We start from the raw sequence: 19102 nt of genomic DNA on the forward strand, positions 1-19102 counted from the left end.
TCAATTGTATTTCTGATAAAAGGAATTAAAGAATGCTTTAAAAAATAATTAAGGGTGCTAGGACAACTAAGGCTTCCGCTTTGAACTTGTTAACAAATTATTTCTGACAATTAGCTTGACCTAATTCTATGTACGGTTCTGCTCGATCTAATTTACTTTTTCCCCCTCCCTGTTGCGGATCCGCAAGCAGCTATTAAGTTAAGTTACTGCCTGATAGTCGGCTATTAGTCGTGTTGATGTATTTTGTCTTTCTTATCATAAGTTTGCTTCTCAAAGGTCTACGTATTGGCCATAGGATGTTGGAACTGTACTTTGATTGCGTGACATTTGTTTTATGTTCTCATATATCCATGCTCTCCTACCACTGAAGCTGCTCATAAATATGTTGGTCATTTTGTTGGGAATGGCAAAAATGTCACTCTAAATAAATATTATATAGGGATTTACCAAGCGCTAGACAAATTTTTAATTATTTTAAACCTTATATTGATGTTTCAGTGCACCCTTGATATAATTACAATCCTTCAGATGTTACAAGTATTTTCTTCCTAGGCTGTTGCTTTTTTTGAGAAAACTAATTAGGTTAAACTTTTGGTTTCAATCTTGATTGCAGAATGAATGGGGAGGTGGAATTACCATAAACCATTTTCAGGGAAACTGATTTTGAGTCTCCCTGGTCCTCCCCACTTCCCAGGGTTATGATAGGGCTAGTTTCATTGTCAGGGATAATGTGTTTTTTCGGTCCTCCCCAAAGTGATTGGAGGGGAGGTGGTTCGGGAGGGTGATATGTCAATTTTACTAGTCACGGGGAGATTTCACTCCCACGTATGAGTAAAGGCCAACTTCCACCCTCCCATGTCCTACGTGTTGACATTCTCTGTGTTGCCCAACAATTGAAGGTTTTAAGCTTCTAAACAGGGCATGGCTGTGAGGAGGACCAAATAATAAGGGCTAAATACATATTTTAGATTTTGTATTTGTATTTTTTCTCTAATTTGAAGACTCAAACTTTTTATTATTTCAATTTCACTTTTAAATAATACAATTTTGAGTTAATTTCACTTCTTAATTACCACAGTTGATTGTACTAAAGTATTCAAATTACCTTTCACACATATGCAAATCGATTACTATATTTGCCAGTGCATTTTCCTTCAATGTAAGGCGACGAGGCAGGTACAGGCCACTGAGTGGCGGTAGGTGAAGGCAATAGGTGTAGGTTGGGAAAGGCAAAAGGCGAAGTCGCCTCTTCACCTTTTGCCTTTCTCGACTAGTGACGACATGCACCCACCACTTCTCGGCGGTTTGCATCTGTGTTGTTGTCAGCCACTGAAGAAAGAAGCTATGGCAAAAATGAAGGTCAGTTTGCATACTCGTGAAGGGTAATTTGGGTATTTTAACGTGCATATATTGCACGTGCTAGATTAGTTATGGCAAGATGTGTAATTGATTTGAAATTATATAGTTTTGGGGTATAATTAAAATAACAAAAAGTTTAAGTGTTTAAATAGAAAAAACGTGTAAGCGTAGGAGCAAAAATATGTATTTGACCAAATAATAAATGTTTTTTACTTGTAATTCAAACAATTTAGTGTTTGAGACAAGAGTTTAGGGGTGTTGACAGTGAAAATTGGTCGGCCGTGATCCGTTTTGTCCGCACTGAGAAAATAAACATGAGAGAGGAAGAGGAAGCACATGAAGGGATTTTTACGTGGTTCGGCCAGAACGATACCTACTCCACGGCTGTTCTCTGGTTATTCTGGCAGAGTAATAGTATATTATTGCTTTGTATGTTCCCCCTCTCCTCATACAATGGTTTTAAACCCTATTTATAACGTGGGGTGTTTACGATTTACATAAAATCCAAAATAAGAAGATAATATTTGTTATATGTATTTCTCGTATCACCCCGCATGGGCTAGACTTGGACCGATGGACCAGCCCAATCACCCGAGGCCAAGAAGGCCCAGACGACCTCGTTAAGGAAAGTCCAGCCACCACAGAAATTCGGAACTCGTAAAGCGAGCATCTGGCGAGCTCCCGATAAGCCCCTAACGAGCTCACAGCAATGGACTAACGAGCTCTTGAAAATATCCTCCAGATTGCTGGACCATCCAGGTCGCTGGCTTAAAACCTCCAGCTCGCATGAGTGGCAAAGCTGCTGAGAAGTCAGAGGTAGGGTCCGTTTACTTTATCTGCAACAGCCTATGCCCCTCGTAATGAGAATCCCATTCCCGATTTTGTGAAGGCGATAAGGGCTGTTTGTCCCCCATTATACACTCATTGTATTTCTTTATGTTATCTAAATTGTAAAAGCCCCTCAGTATAAATAAGAATGATAGATATCATGAGGGGTAGGGACAAGGAGAATAATCAGATACTGCCATTCTGAAGAGAATAACCAGAGTGAGATCGTGGAGTAGGTATCGTTCTGGCCGAACCACGTAAAAATTCTGGTGTTAACTCACGTTTGGAATTCGGGTTCTTTTCTTCTTCTTGGTATTTTGGATTTACTCACCGCAGCCCAAAATGAATCACGGTCGGCTGAAATCGAACGTCGATATTTTGGCGTTAGAGGAAGGGCCCGCTCTGATCAATAGCCATGGCCAGAGGAAGGTGTACTCGAAGTTCTGAGGCGGCGATCGACCCACCTGAAAATCACCGCGATCGATCGCGAGACTTTCCACCAAATGGAGGACTCGTTGCCTTGGCAGTAGATATCCCTTTACCACCGCCAGCCAGAGACGCCACCGACATACCACCACGATTCCCTGTCCAACCTACTGTTCAAATCGCCGGAACAGGGACGATCCGGGACTGGCAGCAGTGCTAGGAAGCACTGGAGAATACGGTAATGCAGCTCGTTGACGCAGTCAGAATTTTGGCCCAAGCTCAAGCACGGGCTGCCCACGATCCACCGGCGTCGCCTCGTAGGGTCCGCCAACCACGGGAGGAGAGACCTCTACCCGTGGAAGAGGATATCAGGGATAACTATCCATCCCCAAATCACCACTCCCCAGTCCGAGAAAGAAGTAGGTGATCGCAGGCCCAGCAATCAGCAAGCCCGGACTCAACCGTGGAGGAGCTATATCAAAGGGTGCGACAGCTGGAAGAACGACAAGGAGTCCGCAGCCAGAATAATGGTCGTGGGGATAGGACGCCGTTCACGAGAGAGATTGAGCTCGAACCCCTCCCCCAGAGATTTAAGGTCCCAAGCATGCCACAATATAATGGGGATAGCGACCCATACGATTACCTGGATGCGTATAACATGCAAATGGATTTGCAGACGACCAGCTCGCTGGTTAAATGTCGCGTCTTCCCGGCAATATTGGGCGACATTCCCCGAGCTTGGTTCAGGAGCCTCCCGCCACGCAGCATCAACAGTTGGGAGGAGTGCCAGCAGAGGTTCCTCAACCAATACAGGGCTCTAAGGAGGTAGCTCGCACCGCCTTGTCACCTCGCCATGGTATTCCAGAAAGCAAACGAGCCGCTGAGGGATTACATCGCCAGGTTCAAACGTGAGGTGAGCAACGTCGAGGATCCCACCAATGAAAGTATCCTAACGGCGATCTCCGCCGGCCTCCGAAAAGACGGAAAGCTTTATGAGAGCATCTACAGGACCTCGGTTAAAGACCTGAGGGGAATTCTATGAACGAGCTTCCAAGGAGATTCGATGGGAAGATGCCTTTGGGTCAAGGAAACCCGTTGGGTCGAGAGAAGAAGCTAGGGGCTCCAACCAGAATAAGAGAAGGCATAACGGAGACGCCAGAAGGGAAGCTCGGGGGGAGAGCTCAAACAATGAAGTGTTCAAGCGAGCTTAGAAGGCGGAGGGAGATGAGCGACCTCGTAGGTCGCAGCGCTTTGACAGCTACTGTGTCCTGTCCGAGCCCCAAGAAAGGATCTTCGCCATGAAAAAAAACAAAGAGGAGTTCGGGAAGCCCAACCCGTTGAGAACTCCAAACAAATTCCGAAACAAGGAAAAATTTTGCGCGTACCACAACGAGGCGGGTCACAACACCTCTGAATGCTGGGCCCTAAGGGACGCCATTGAAGATCTGATAAGAAGAGGTCGCTTGAAAGACTACGTGGTACGACCGACCAATCAACCAAGCCAGCCACCAGCACAGCAGCCACCCCTCCCCCCAATGATGAGCGTTTACCGGTTGTGCGAACTATATACACGATTCATGGTGGACCTCACCTCCCGGGATCCTCCCACAAATCCCGCAACAAGTACGTACGAGAAGCTAACCATGTCTTGCTGGTGAGGTCGGGCGAACAGTCGGTTCCCGCGAAGCGATCTAGGGGTGGCCCAGCTCCGGAGAACATGGTGTTCTCGAAAGAAGAGGCCAGAGACGTTCATTGGCCGCATAACGATGCACTCGTTATATAGGCCCAGATCGGAAACTCCGAAGTGCGAAGGATAATGGTGGACACGGGCAGCTCGGTAAATGTAATGTACAGAGCATGCTTCAATCAGATGGGTTTGGGGCCAGAACAGTTGAGCTCATCCCCAGAGCCGCTCTATGGATTCACGGGGGACGCAGTGGTCCTTGTCGGTCGGATCAGTCTTCCCTTCACCATCGGGGATGCAAATCGCCAGGCCACTACTTTGGCGGAGTTCCTGGTCATTGATTGCCCCTCAGCATACAACGTCGTACTCGGAAGGCCGGCAATGAACGACCTAGATCTAGTCACTTCGACCAGGACGCTTATAGTGAAATTCCTGACCCCCAATGGAGTAGGATGTGTACGGGGGTAACAACACCTCGCAAGACGTTGTTATGAAGACACCCTGAAAATGGGAGCAAAAGGAAAGAAAGTGAATATCATCGCAAAAGATGGCCCGCGACCGACCAGCCAATGGGAGTCTAATCACGACCTGGATCCCCGCGAGGTCGACTGCGACAAACCCACCGGTCCCATGGAAGAGCTCGAAGATATCTTAGTCAGCGAAGCGGACAAAGAAAGGCACCTTAAGTTAGGAAAGAATCTAGCCCCCGAGGTAAAATCCCAACTTACAAATTTCCTTAAAGCTAACCTTGATGTATTCGCATGGAACCATGAGGATATGGTGGGAATCGCCCCAGAAGTCATGTCGCACAGGCTCAACGTAGATCCAAGCTACATTCCAGTGCGCCAGAAGAGGAGGCCAATGACTCCAGAGCGTTATGCCGCTCTTAAAGAAGAGGTGGACAAACTCTTGGCAAACAATTTCATCAAGGAGGCCCACTATCCGGTCTGGGTGGCCAACCCGGTCCTGGTAAAAAAGAAAAATGGGAAGTGGAGGACCTGCATTGTAATACCCGAGAATGATTTGAGGTCATAAATAATATTTGATGAAGGGCATAAATGGACTTTGTGGAAAATAAGACTATAGGGTACACTAACGCAACTTTGGACGATCGAATTAGTCAGAGGGAGTACCCTGGACCCTAGATAGCCAAGGAAAATGGTATAGTATCGACAAGTAATACGAGTTATGATTTTAGGCATCAAAAGAAGTTGGATCGGGAACGGTTCGCGGTACAACTAAAAAAAGGCAATTGTGATTTAGGCTGAAATACCGAATTATCGTACGGGGCATCCGGGAACTCAATGGAACCCCGAGGAAGTTCATATTTGGCATATAGAGTAACCCTTCAGTAGTTTTTGGAAGAAACAAAAGGGATTGTAGCTAAAACGAAGATTTAGGCCTAAGTGCAGTTTTTTCGAAATTGACAGAAGGAGATCGAAACGATATTTTTTTGGAATTTTAAAGAGAATGTTTTAGGATATTTCAAAGGGTTATAAAGGTCTTTAAAGAGAAGTTCAGTTTTTGAGCCAGGGGCAAAATCGTAATTTTTGAGGTTGGGGTAAAAGTGTAATTTACCTAAAAATTAGGGGCATTAGTGCAATTAGTCCATTTTTCAGGGACTAAAATGCAATTAAAAATTAGCCCGGGACCATGTTGAAAAGGGTCTAAGTGCAATTATCCAAAAGTTCGGGCCAAAGTGTAATTCTTGAAATCTTTTTACTAGGGGCATTTGGGAGATTCAGGAAAAAGCTTCATAAATGACTTTAGAGATAAGGATGAAGTCTCATAATGACGTTAGAGATAAGATGAAGGCTCATGATGACTTTAAGGATAAGATTTGTATAAGATTTGATTGGATAAGAAAAGATTTGATTTGGATATCAATGATTGCAGAAGATCTTATAAGATTTTGGAATGATTATATAAAAGATATTAGAAGATTTGGAATGATTATTGAAGATTTACAATGATTGCAGAGAATCTTAGAAGATTTTGGAATGATTACAAAAGATATTAGAAGATTTGGAATGATTATAGAAGATTTACAATGATTGCAGAATATCTTACAAGATTTTGGAATGATTATATAAAAGATATTAGAAGATTTTGGAATGATTACAAAAGATATTAGAAGATTTGGAATGATTATAGAAGATTTACAATGATTGCAGAGAATCTTAGAAGATTTTGGAATGATTACAAAAGATATTAGAAGATTTAGAATGATTATAGAAGATTTACAATGATTGCAGAGAATCTTAGAAGATTTTGGAATGATTGCAAAAGATATCAAAAGATTTGGAATGATTGGAAAAAATTTTGAAAGGTTTGAAATGATTGCAGAATATATATTTCTTGGTGGCTAAGTTTCCTAAACATATAAATAGGGGCTCAAGGCTAAGGATTCTCTCATTCGAAGTTGTGATACATTTGTGCTAGACGAGAGTGCTTCGGGTTTAGTGGATAGAGGGTTTTTAAAGCATACGCGAGGCATCACACGCGTAGAGCACTTAGGCAGCGCGTGAGGACTTGTAAGGAGGTGGTTTAGTTAAAAGACTTGAGGAATTACACGAAAATTGAGGTTGGGCACAAGATTCGAGATGTTATGAGTTTCGTTCAAGGTGAGTGTTCTACCGAAAAACTTGGTTTTAAGTTGTGAGTGGTTCTCCTCCAAAACTTGATTTATTGTGAGTGTTTTACCGAAAAACTTGGTTTTAAGTTGTGAGTGGTTCTCCTCCAAAACTTGATTTATTGTGAGTGTTCTACCGAAAAACTTGGTTTTAAGTTGTGAGTGGTTCTCCTCCAAAACTTGATTTATTGTGAGTGTTTTACCGAAAAACTTGGTTTTAAGTTGTGAGTGGTTCTTCTCCAAAACTTGATTTATTGTGAGTGTTCTACCGAAAAACTTGGTTTTAAGTTGTGAGTGGTTCTCCTCCAAAACTTGATTTATTGTAAGTGTTTTATCGAAAAACTTGGTTTTAAGTTGTGAGTGGTTCTCCTCCAAAACTTGATTTATTGTGAGTGTTCTACCGAAAAACTTGGTTTTAAGTTGTGAGTGTTTGCCCCCAAAACTTGATTTATTGTGCTTGTTCTATCTGAACATATGGTGATTTCATGCAAAATGGTTTTGTGCATTAAAATGGTAACCGGTGACGGTTGGATTTATGAGGGAGGTTTGTCCCTAAACGTTTTGAACTGTGCATTGCATTTTATAAATGTTGTTTATACGATGCATTGAATTGTGAATTGTGGCATTGTCTTGAGTTTTATGTGTACGTATGGAATGTCAGCCTCGGATGTTGTCTGGATAGTGTAGCCATAATTCTCCAAGGGCGTGATGGAATAATAGGGGTATCTGATGCTGGTGTGCATGTCAGGATAGCCGCCTTGGTTTCCGTGCCAGACCGTTTGGTCAGGGAAGTTGCACTAGGACGACTAGGTGGTCCATACTGTGTTGTTCATGTGGGATGTCAGCCTAGGATGTTGTCTGGATAGTGTAGCCGTAATTCTCCAAGGGCGTGACGGAATAATAGGGGTATCTGATGCTAGGTGTGCATGTCAGGATAACCGCCTTGATTTCCGTGCCAGGCCGTTTGGCCAGGGAAGTTACACTAGGACGACTAGGTGGTCCATGTGAAATTTTGGAGTTGGGATTGTATGGTGGTTCCTGGATGCTTAAGGTGGGAACGTATTCTGGTGAGATGCGTTGGCAGCCCCATTTAAGCTAGAATCGCGTCGCGTCGTCGTGTCGTCGAGTCGGTGTGGTGGCATAGCTTTTAGAGAGATTGCTCTTTCCCCATGGTAGGGTTAAGCGCGTGGGAATTCTCTTGAGTTAGGGCTTACCGGGTGTATTGGTTCATTTCATGTCTTGCATTATTCATGAAAAATGTGTTTTGAACTCTCACTTAGATGATTCATCATCTAATTTGAACTTTGTCCCTGGAATATTCAAACGTTCCAGGTGAAGGCAGCGGTGCAAAAGGAAAAGGAATCGTCGAGGAGTGATGGCGATTAGCGGATAGTTTACATTATGTCTTTTCAGTTATGTTATTTACTTTTGAAAACGTCATGTAAACGTTGGTGCAACTTTATATATAAATAAAGTGGTTTCGGTTATGACCTGTTGAGGTTTCGATCTAGCTTCCGCATTTGTGTTGGTGAACCTGTCTTGGTTTATTAATGGTTCATAGTTAATATACTGAGAAGGTGTAACGGGATTTTCGGGGAATGGTTTTTGTGATGGGTTTTTGTTTGAAAAAAAAAATTATCCCCGGAATCTTACGTTACGTTAACGCTCCTGGGAATTGGGGTGTTACAATTGGTATAAGAGCGAAGGTTTGGAATTTAAGAGACTCTGATTAGGGTTTGAAATTTAAGGGACTCTGATTAGAGCGATGGTTATTTAAAGATTATAGATTTCGTTAGAAATTTAGAAACTATCGATTCGAGGTCAATAGTTGAAATCTTTGCGTGGAGTATTGAGATAACTAGAAGTTATCGGGAGTGATCGAGTTAGAAATAATTCCATTTGGTTTAAGGATCCTAGGGATATTGAACTTAGGATGATTCGATAAGTGTTGTGGAGAATCGAGGTAAGGTACCTCAAAGAAACGACTCATGGGAACGAGTCGAGAAGGGTGTAAGCATGCCATAATGGCGGTTGACTACTTCACCAAATGGGCAGAGGCTAAAGAGCTCGCACAGATCACCAGTGCGAAGGCACAAGCGTTTATATGGGATAACATAATTTGTAGGTTCGGAGTGCCGCAACAAATAATAACGGACAACGGAACCCAATTCACCAGTGAGCAATTCATCCAATTCTGCGAGTCAATGGGGATCCGAAAAACTTTTACCGCCATTGATCACCCCCAGGCCAATGGGCAGGTTGAAGCTGTCAACAAAATAATCAAGCAGACCCTGAAAATAAAGCTTGAAGCTAGAAAGGGGGCTTGGGTGGATGAACTACAAACAGTGCTATGGGCCTATCGAACAACAGCTCGAAGCAGCACTGGAGAAACCTCATTCTCAATGACGTATGGGTCGGAGACTATGATCCCCGCTGAGAATGAAGTGGCCAGCCACCGAAGGGCCACATTCAGCTCAGATGGCAATAACGAGCTGCTAGCGGCTAATCTAGACCTACTCAAGGAATCGAGAGATGTAGCTCGCGTAAGGGTTGCCATTTATCAACAAAGGGTGGCACGATACTACAACAGGAATGTTCGAATCCGACGTTACAACATCGGAGACTCGGTACTACGTCTGGTACTCCCAGGAGCACGGGCAACAAGCGATGACACCCTAGGCCCTAACTGGGAAGGTCCATTTATCATCAAGGAAAATCTGAGTAACGGAGCATATCATCTGGCAAATATGGACAGTTTTCCTCTCCCACGAGCTTGGAATGCGGAACACCTTCGTCCTTACTTCAAATAAATGTAATTGTTCTTGCCTATGCTCCGTCTTTTTATTACGAATAACCTTCATGATTCTAGTTAGAATTTATGAACTTTCATTGCACTTTATTCTTATTGGTATTCAATTGAATACCCCCGAAATGAGGGGTTGAGAAGCCATGGTTTGCAAGCTGGGGCCTAAGTAACCTAGCCACTGTGTTACGGTCTACGGCTTAACTGAGCATTCACCTTGGTCCCTCCCTCAGGTCGTGGTTTGCGAGCTGAGAACCATTCATCTTGACTTAATGTCATGGTTTGGAACCTACTGAGCAACCATTTCCACAAGTAACTCCGAGCTTGGGTTCACTAGCCGAGATCCTTTTATCTTGGCCTAAGCCATGGTCTGCGACCTACCTGGGTGTTCCCTCTCGGTTCAATTAAAACTTGTAGAAGCCACTGGGTGTTAGCTGAGGCCGTAACGCGACCTACCTGGACACATATCTCGGCCATACAAGTCAACGAAATAACAAACCATGATATGTTAGCTGGGGTCGCCCTTTGACCCGCCTGAACATATAACTTGGCGATACAAGTTGAGTTTTCACTAGCTGGGGTTCTTTTATCTTGGCTTAAAGCCATGGTCTGCGATCTACCTGGGTGTTCACTCCTAATTTGTTAAAAATTATCAAAAGCCTCAATATGCCAGTCGAGACCACGACACAATCTCATATCCTAGCAAATTTTGCATATTCAACTGTGTCAGCTGGGGTCCATCTTAATTTGCCTAAATAAGACTATTCGCGACCTACCGGACACGTGTCCTGATCGTCTATAACGAGCTTCTCAGCCACTATATGTTAGCCGAGATCGCAAGGCAATCTGCCTTTACATACACCTCGGTAAGGTTCTCGTTATTTTGTCAAGACATGCTAGATGGGGGTTTCCTGGAAATTGCCTGAGTATAAGTGTTCGCGTTGATTATTACAACTATCATTGACGAGCTAGTTCGAGCATGTTAGTCTACGAGCTGGTAAAACTCCAGATCTATCTAGACCTATGTTCGGACGATTAGTTCTCAAGTTATATTCTTGAAAGTTTCTTCTGAGTCAATCTTTCAAATATACGGGAGTTTGCTGAAGTTATTTTTAAGTTATATCATGAAGAAGTTATTTTCAAGTTACATCATGAAAATTGGTTCAAGAATCGCTATGCCGGAACCTCGTCAGAATTAGCTTGAGTTCACAAAGGAATTTAAGGCGAGATACACAAAGTACAGAAAATGCCCATTTTTATTGGATGAAGCTCGTATTACAAAAAAAAAAAAAAAATACACATGTGAGAGTCCTAGTTAGGAGGGGCGGTTGCTTCTACAGGATCGATCTCGACAGGCTGGGCTGCAGTGGACGGAGTCGGCTGAGGATCCACAGCCTCGACTGGACAAACCTCAACAACCTCCACAGGAGGCTCCCTAGCAGTCTCACCGGGCTGAACCTCGACAGCCCTAGATGGCTCGGCCTTGACCGAGGTAGCTTGCGTCGCGACCACAGACGAATCAAGGGGAGTGGCATCGTCGGCGTCCTTTGCGGCCTCGGCAGCATACCGCTCCTCCTTCTCGACAACCTGCGCACTAAAGAAGGAGAAATCCATCTCATGATGGTTCACCCAAAGGGTGTACAAGAACGCCGAGCAGGTGTCGGATCTGGTCTCCTGGCGCGCAGCGTCCATCCGCCCTCCGACCTCCGCCCTTATATCGTCAATGGTTCTCTTGGCGAGCTCCTCACATCGGGCAGCACGATCATCCGCCCGAGTCCGCTCCTCTTTCGCCGCCTTCAGCTCCGCCTCGGTCGATTTGAGTTGCTTTTGAGCCCTCCGTAACTCCTCCTTCGCTTTATTTAGCTCGCCGATGAGCCCGGAGTTGGCAAGCTCCCACATGTTCTTCGACCTACGAAGCTCCTCGTCGAGATCTTTATTTTTCTGAACCTTCATCCTCAAACGCGTCAAGGAGCCCTCCACCTCCTTTTGGGTAGCAAGAAGCTCGACCTGGAGATCTCTCTTCTTGTTCGAGAGCTTCATTATTTCAGCTTTTTGAGCATTCTTCCCGTCCTCGAGCTTCGCTATTTCAGCCTGAAGCGACGCACTCACCTTCTGAAGCTGCTCCTCAAAATCCTTGTACTGAGCTCGGAGCTTCATGGCAGTAAGGGAAGCCTACGAAAGGAGAAGGGTTAGCGCATTAAAAAAGCAAACTAAGGAACCAAGGTACAAAAAATTCTCACTTACCACCAGACTATGACGGGCCATGAAGTCACAAAGAGGGATCCCTTTTAGCTTTGAGTCATCGAGGGGCTTCAAGGTCGCGCCCAAAAGGTCGGGTGCGAAGTCCAGAAGGGAGCTGACATAACCCCTCCCGGTAGGGCCTCCAGGGCCAGCTCCTTCTCAAGGACCCTAGCCCGTTTGGCCCTGGCGTCCTCCCTCTGCTGCGGCTGGTCAGGCCTCCTCTTCGAACCAGCAGTAGGAGCGTCTCGAATCTCCACTGCAACCTCCTTCCCACGAGCCCCGCTCGAACCATGGTCTCAGGAGGCAGGGGCCCGATGCCCTGACTGTTGATGGGTTTGCTTTTGTTGTTGGGATTGATGGGGCAGAGTTCTTTGCCGCTGCTCCTGCTGATTCCCCCGTAGCTGCTGGGTCTGCTGTTGTTGTTGTTGGGGGTGCAGTTGCGGCAGCGATTGCTTCGACCCACCACCCCGCGAGCTAGAGCTCGGGGTTGTGGACGAGGTAGTGCCCGATCTCGACCTAGATCGCCTCGGCTGGAGAAGGTCGAGGTCAACCATGCTTTTGTCTGGGTCGACTTCTCCTCTTGAACTACTCGGCCCTGCGACCTGGAAAGCAAACGGGGGGATCTCCGCGTCCAAATCCCTGATGTGGTCCCCCTGGACGGTCTCGACGCCGAGAGGAGGGGAAAGCTCGTTGTCTCAGAGAAGCTCGTCTGAAAGCTCAAGAATCTCTGAGCTCGACCCCGCAGCCACAAGCTTGTCAAGGGCATCGGTCTCCTCAGCCGATAAAGTCAGTTTCTTGCCCCCAAAATCTGCATCAAAGGATGAGCAAGTTAAAACAAGTACTCAAGAAAGAAAGGAAAGATTCATGCGAGCTAATATTCTCTTACCAGGGGTCAGTGCGAAGCTATAATTCCTAAGTAGGGAAAGCGAATGGCAAGACACGAAGAACCAACTAGACTTGTAATCGCCCACGTTGGACTTCCCCTTCGCTTTACCCTACGGAAGGGCGGCCTTATACGGGGAAGGACGAGCCGCCAGGTAGTACAGCCCGTCCTTAGCATTTTTGAAGGAAAATAAAAATTTTATCAGTTTCGACGAAGGGAAAAGAAGTTTATTTGTAAGGAATAAGACGGCCAAAGAAGTGAGTTGGGCATACGAGTTCGGTGTTAATTGAAAGGGGGCGAGCTTGACGTCGTTCAAAAGGGCAATAAGGTACGGAGCTACGGGAAACCTAAGGCCAGACTCGAGGTGCTGGGGGCTGATGGCTACGAAATTGGATGGCGGATAGGCTGCGTGGGAGCTCGAAGCAGGGATGTATACTCGACAGCTCCTGGGGAGACGAAACTCCCGGGTACAAGCCATCACCTCATGGGGTTTGGCTTTGGATGGGAATCTCTTAAAGACCGCGCGTTCATTACTCCCTTCAGTAACTTGATCTTGGACCTCCAGCTCGGTTTCTGAAGAGGTCAGGATGACGACCTCCCTAGATCGTGAGCTCGCATCTTCAAATTTTTGGCCCTCCATGATGAGACAATCTTCAGAGTTCAAAGTGTCATTTTCTCCTACGATATGGTTGCAGCACTTTTGACCTGAATTTCCGCGGTATTGGTCGGACATCTACAAAGGAAAAGAAAGAACAGTCAGGTCGCAAATTGCGAACCAGACCTCAAGAATCTAGAAAAACCCTAAAAACATCCCCTAGGTCTTCCAGGCCGAGCGCTTTGCAAAGGGGTACCGCCTAAGGCAGAGAGGTTGCAATCACAAGCCCGGTATTCCACGGAGTCTAATCCTAAGGTCCTTATGCCCGAAAGTCCAGTGAATACCGAACCAACCGGCTCGTGTTTTTTCCCCAAAAGAAGAGGGCGACACCGACGAGATCGACAATGCCCGAGAAACCATCAACGGCCAACCGGCAATGGAAGGGCCCCACAAAGAAGGAAAAGAAGAAAAAGAAGTCACAGCAGACTTACCAAACGATGGGGCTGGACGAGAACAGTCGGCGTCTGAGAGCATGGCAGTAATGGAAGCCTCGAGAGAAGAAGGTGAAAGCAAGAGGGCAAAGGCTAGAGAGGATTTCAAAAATGGCGTGAAAGAGGGAAATGGTGGACACCCCCTACCATTTATACCAATAGCCCGGTCGACCCAACCGTCGGATCAAAAGGCGACTTACCACATGCTCCACATCCAGCGGCCGCATGACAGCTTGTGTGTCCCACAAGCACAATCATACGCCATAATGGGGGAACGTGCGCACTAAATGCGCTACAGACAAGGCGTGCTGCGTGGAACGACGAGACTTAAAGTAATTGGGCAGAAGTCGGAGGGATGGAAGAACAGCTGGCACGCGTCAGTTCCCAGCACAAAGATCGCGTCGCGAACTGGGGGGCTTATGTTATATGTATTTCCCGTATCACCCTGCATGGGCCAGACTCGGTTCGATGGACCGACCCAATCACCCGAGGCCAAGAAGGCCCAGACGACCTCCTCAAGGAAAGTCCAGCCACCACCGAAATCTGGAACTCGTAAAGCGAGCATCTGGCGAGCTCCCGATAAGCCCCTAACGAGCTCCCAGCAATTGACTAACGAACTCTCGGAAATATCCTCCAGATCGCTAGACCATCCAGGTCGTTGGCCTAAAACCTCCAGCTCGCATGAGTGGCAAAGCTGCTGAGAAGTCAGAGGTAGGGTCCATTCACTTTATCTGCAACAGCCCATGCCCCTCGTAATGAGGATCCCACTCCCGATTTTGTGAAGGCAATAAGGGCTGTTTGTCCCCTATTATACACTCATTGTATTTCTTTATGTTATCTAAATTGTAAAAGCCCCTCAGTATAAATAAGAATGATAGATATCATGAGGGGCAGAGACAAGGAGAATTATCAGATTCCGCCATTCTGAAGAGAATAACCAGAGTGCGGTCGTGGAGTAAGCATCGTTCTGGTCGAACCACGTAAAAATTCTGGTGTTGACTCACGTTTGGAATTTGGGTTCTTTTCTTCTTCTTGGTCTTTTGGATTTACTCACCGTGGCCTAAAACAAATCACGGTCAGCTGAAATTGAACGTCGATAATATTGATGGAGATAAGATATCTTTATCACTTTCGTAAAATTTGGAGTGAATCCTGCATTGTCAGGGATTTGATTTGCCTCAAATAAAGGAAGTGGGCTCCACATTCGATTATCCTGCGGTCCTTTTGTTAGGCGAGCTTCATGGTCGGTCAGCGAGCTATGTGGTCGTCCAGTGAGTTGCATGGTCGATCAGCGAGCTGGAGGCTTCGCTACCAGCTCGCTTGATTTCGCTGTTCTAAGCTTGCTTGGTACTCACGATCTGAGCTTAGACCAACGACGTGCGACCTCAATCTATGACCTTGGCTTAGGGCCCGCTGGGCTTCGGGAGTTTGGTCCGGCCTTTTGGCTCAAGTCCAGCCCATTTAACTCTATCTGGAAAACACCCATAACACTAGCCCCCAGCTTGCAGTGCGATCTTCGGACTGGGAGCTGATGTAAGTTAATTGAGGCAGACAATGCGAGCTTCAGAGCCCCTCCTTTATATTTGCCCACTTACCTTTAAGTAGCGCCTTTTCATGCCGCACGCCTTGTTAGGGAGGAGGATATTGGAGTTCGGGGCCAGAAGGAGGTGAAGTCTGCCTTCGACGTAGTTGACTTCAGCAGGAGTCCAGTTAGGGAAAGTAGAGTTCTCCACGAGATCAAGGTCGAGTCCTTGCCGGGGAGGCCCTGGCGCTGTAGCTCGAGTCGCTCCTGCCGTCGGAAGTAAAAGGAAAGTGCCTCCCACCTTGTCTGCTGCCCAGCAGGCCTAGGCGGATAAGAGAAAGAAAGCGGCTGTTGAGAAGACCTCGTCAGAGGTCGCTGGCGGGGGGCCGTACTTCGACATCCTCATTGACTGTCTGGACGAGGTTCTGGGTAGCTCGACCAAGGCCTTGGACATGAAGGAAGTCTCGGGTGACGTACTTTCCATTTACATAGCCTGCCATAGCCTTTTGGTAAGGATCTTCATTTGTCTTCGCCGTTTTCAGTTATCTTTTTGCCATGTGCTGATCTTCTGTGTTTTATAGGTTTTCCTCAGCGCTCTGAAACAAAGGGAAGAGCTCGCTCGATCCGTTAGGGATAAAGAGAAGCTCAAAGCCGACATTGAGGTGCACAAGAAGGATAAGAAGAAGCTGGAAGACAGCTTAGCCTTCTTGACCGTTGAGTCCCAGAGAGCCCGGAACGTCGCTGAAGGCTTGGAACACTAGATGAGGGAAGTTGAGGGGGCCAAACAGGAGGATGAAGACGAGCTAGCTCGCGAGAAGAGGGTTTTCGAGTCGACCTTCTCCAAAGCCACTTTGAAACTCAATAAGGCTGAAGTGGAGCTGGTCCAATTACGAAGTGACTTGGAGCAGGCATGTTAGCGAGCTGACGCTGCATCCAGGGAAGCTGAGGTAGCCGAGCGGGAAGTCGATCAAACAAAGGCCGAATTTGAAGTTCGAGTTGCCAAAGAACGTGAGGAGGTCGAGTCTGACACTCACAGTGCACTTCTCTTCACCCTGTGGCAGAAGCACCCCGAGCTTGACTTCTCTTTCTTCGGCGAGGAGGTAGTGGAGGAGGTGAAGAAATATGCTGGTGAGCCGCAAATAAGGAGGTTGTCCCAGCTATATCTGTGCCTAATCAGATTGGGGCCGACTTCCTGTCTGAAGTCGTAGAAGATTCGGGTCGTCAAGACGCAGCACCCCCGAGCTGATGCTTTCTGGACTGCTAGGACTTCAGATTTTCTTCTCTTCGCTCTTCTCTTTCGCTTTGTAATACAAACATTTTCTTAATGAATTGTGACATTCTGACCGCTTTGAATTTTTCACGAACTCAAACCAATTGAACTTGGAGTGTAATAATTCTTGAGCCAATTTCCATAATTTAAAATAAGCTTCAGGAAGCTTCGATGTAGCAAGATAAGCTCGAGAGTATAACTTGAGAAAAGTCTGCACCATAGAAACACGGACTGATTCCTTCGAATAAAAGTTAAGATAGACCCGATGAATTCCCAGCTTGCGACTTGACAAATTTGTAATAGCTAGTCATTGATTGACGTAATAAATATGTGTCTAGTAGGTCGCGAAAAACCATACGTAGGAAAATCAAGGCAGACGGCAGTAAACACGCTCTCACGAAATAATGAGTCATTGAAAACCTTGCCAAGATATATGTCCAGATAGATCGTGCTGCGATCTCAGCTAACATACCATGGCTTTCATTTAGCTCTCTACTATACTACTGCCAAAATATCACAGACAAGGCTATGTATTCTCTGGCACAAAGTCAAGTGAGGAACAAGCATGAAATGTGGGAATCTGTGAAGAACAGGTACGAGGAGGAAGGCCTAATGAATCTCAACATCAGCCAGTGCACGGCCCTTACTCCTCCAGCTGTTCAGGCATTATGCGACTCATTTCCTGCACTTCACACTTGCTCAGGAAGACATTCCCTCATATTAAATGGATGTTTGAGCTTGACATCAGTGCATTGTGCCTATGCTGTCCAAGCACACCGCTCACCCAGTGTATTTCCTCGTCCTGCTCACTGAGTAGAGTATCTACAACTAAAGTTTATTGCTCAAGTAAAAGGTCAAACACTACCCCCTACCCCTGTATACAGGTAATGTTGATAGTGTTGTTTTTGACTCAGAATGCTATCAAGTTTGTTGTCTTCCCAGGCCTTGGCTTTTTAGGCTGTTTTCAGACATTGGTTTATACATTAAAAGGAAAATAGTACTGCTCATGATATATAGCTCAATGTTACACCTTTTGGCATGTGAAGCACTTTATGTTGTGTTACTTCTTACAATTTGGGCTAAAGGCATAGACTCCCACCACGTGTCTTTTGTATCTGTTTCAATTTATCGGAGCACACATTTAACAATTGCCATTTATATCTCTTTTCATAGGTCAACACAAGGAGCAGAGGGGCCGTTCGCATAAACTAGTCCCAACAATGTGCTTTAAAAGCTAGAAAACGATATGTTCATTGGTTTCAAAAATTGTTACATACAAAAGTGAAAAAAATGTAAAAAGAAAACATAAATAAAAAATGTAATGCTATGATCCTTTTTCCTCCTATAGCACTTTGCACTTGTGTGTAAACATTCCGCTCATGATGAGTGTATTCCTTTACAAGCTATGCTATGATCTTCGTTTCCTCCTAGCCTTGCACTTTAACCCAAGCAACAAGAAAAGAAAAAAAAAAAAAAAAGAGCCTGTGAGAAACAGTTCTCTCCAAAAGGAGTTGGAAAAAAAGAAGCCTGCAGCAGTGTAAGGCTGCATATAAGTAGGAGTCTTGTGTACTGGTTATGAACTCTCTCTTTGAGTAAGCATACAATGCGTGCTTTACCTTATACTAAATCCTTTCCATTGTGCTTTACTTTGAGCAAGCATAAAATGTTACATACAATGTATGCTTTGCTTTATTTTTCTCTCTATCTTGTTGGAATTTTATCAGATTGTGTTAGTAAAGCTATATTTTGCTTCATTCATGCTGAAGTGGATGATTGGTGAGTTAGAGTCCTGAGCCGGCCCCATTTAGTGTAATTAAAGCTTCTTATTATTGTTGTTGTGTTATATTCCATTTGCAGTGGAGGGTGAAGGGCTATATATACAAATTTCATGGCCTTGCGTTCTTAAAGGGAAGCCTCTCTTTTGGTTGATCTCAACAAGTCATCACTTACCAGTTAAGCATTAGATAAATGAGAAATTTAGTTGTACCAAAACAGGCGGAATATGGAGTCTCTGGGAGTTGGATAATCTTCTGAGTTAGGTTTGGTTAATTTCAGCTCGTTGCTTGAAATAATTTATCAAAACTCATCCTAATGAAAAGCTAGCGTGAATCACTGGTCAATACTGCCAATGACTTAGGCTGAACATTTCAAGTCTTCAAGGACTGGTAATGGCCTTAGAAATAGTTGGAACTTGGACTGAAAACGAAGCTGTAGGCATTAGTAATTTATTGGAGCTTTGGTTAATTCCATTCTTTTGCTAGTTCAAGAAATGATGGATTTTCTGGTCTGGTTGAGTTATACACCAAATGCACTCTCCAATCTTAATCTCCTTGAAATATATAGTGGTAACTGGCAGGTTCCTCAAGCA

At 45.4% G+C, this 19102-nt stretch overlaps 1 protein-coding gene across 1 annotated transcript in view; it reads left to right on the forward strand.

Moving 5' to 3' along the window:
- The window catches only part of LOC127807091 (2-oxoisovalerate dehydrogenase subunit alpha 2, mitochondrial-like), a 65333-nt gene that overhangs the window by 35398 nt on the left and 10833 nt on the right, over positions 1 to 19102 (forward strand). The gene's annotated exons all lie outside the window — the stretch shown is intronic.

This window comes from Diospyros lotus, chromosome 8 (genome assembly GCF_014633365.1).
Source record: "Diospyros lotus cultivar Yz01 chromosome 8, ASM1463336v1, whole genome shotgun sequence".
NCBI lineage: Eukaryota > Viridiplantae > Streptophyta > Magnoliopsida > Ericales > Ebenaceae > Diospyros > Diospyros lotus.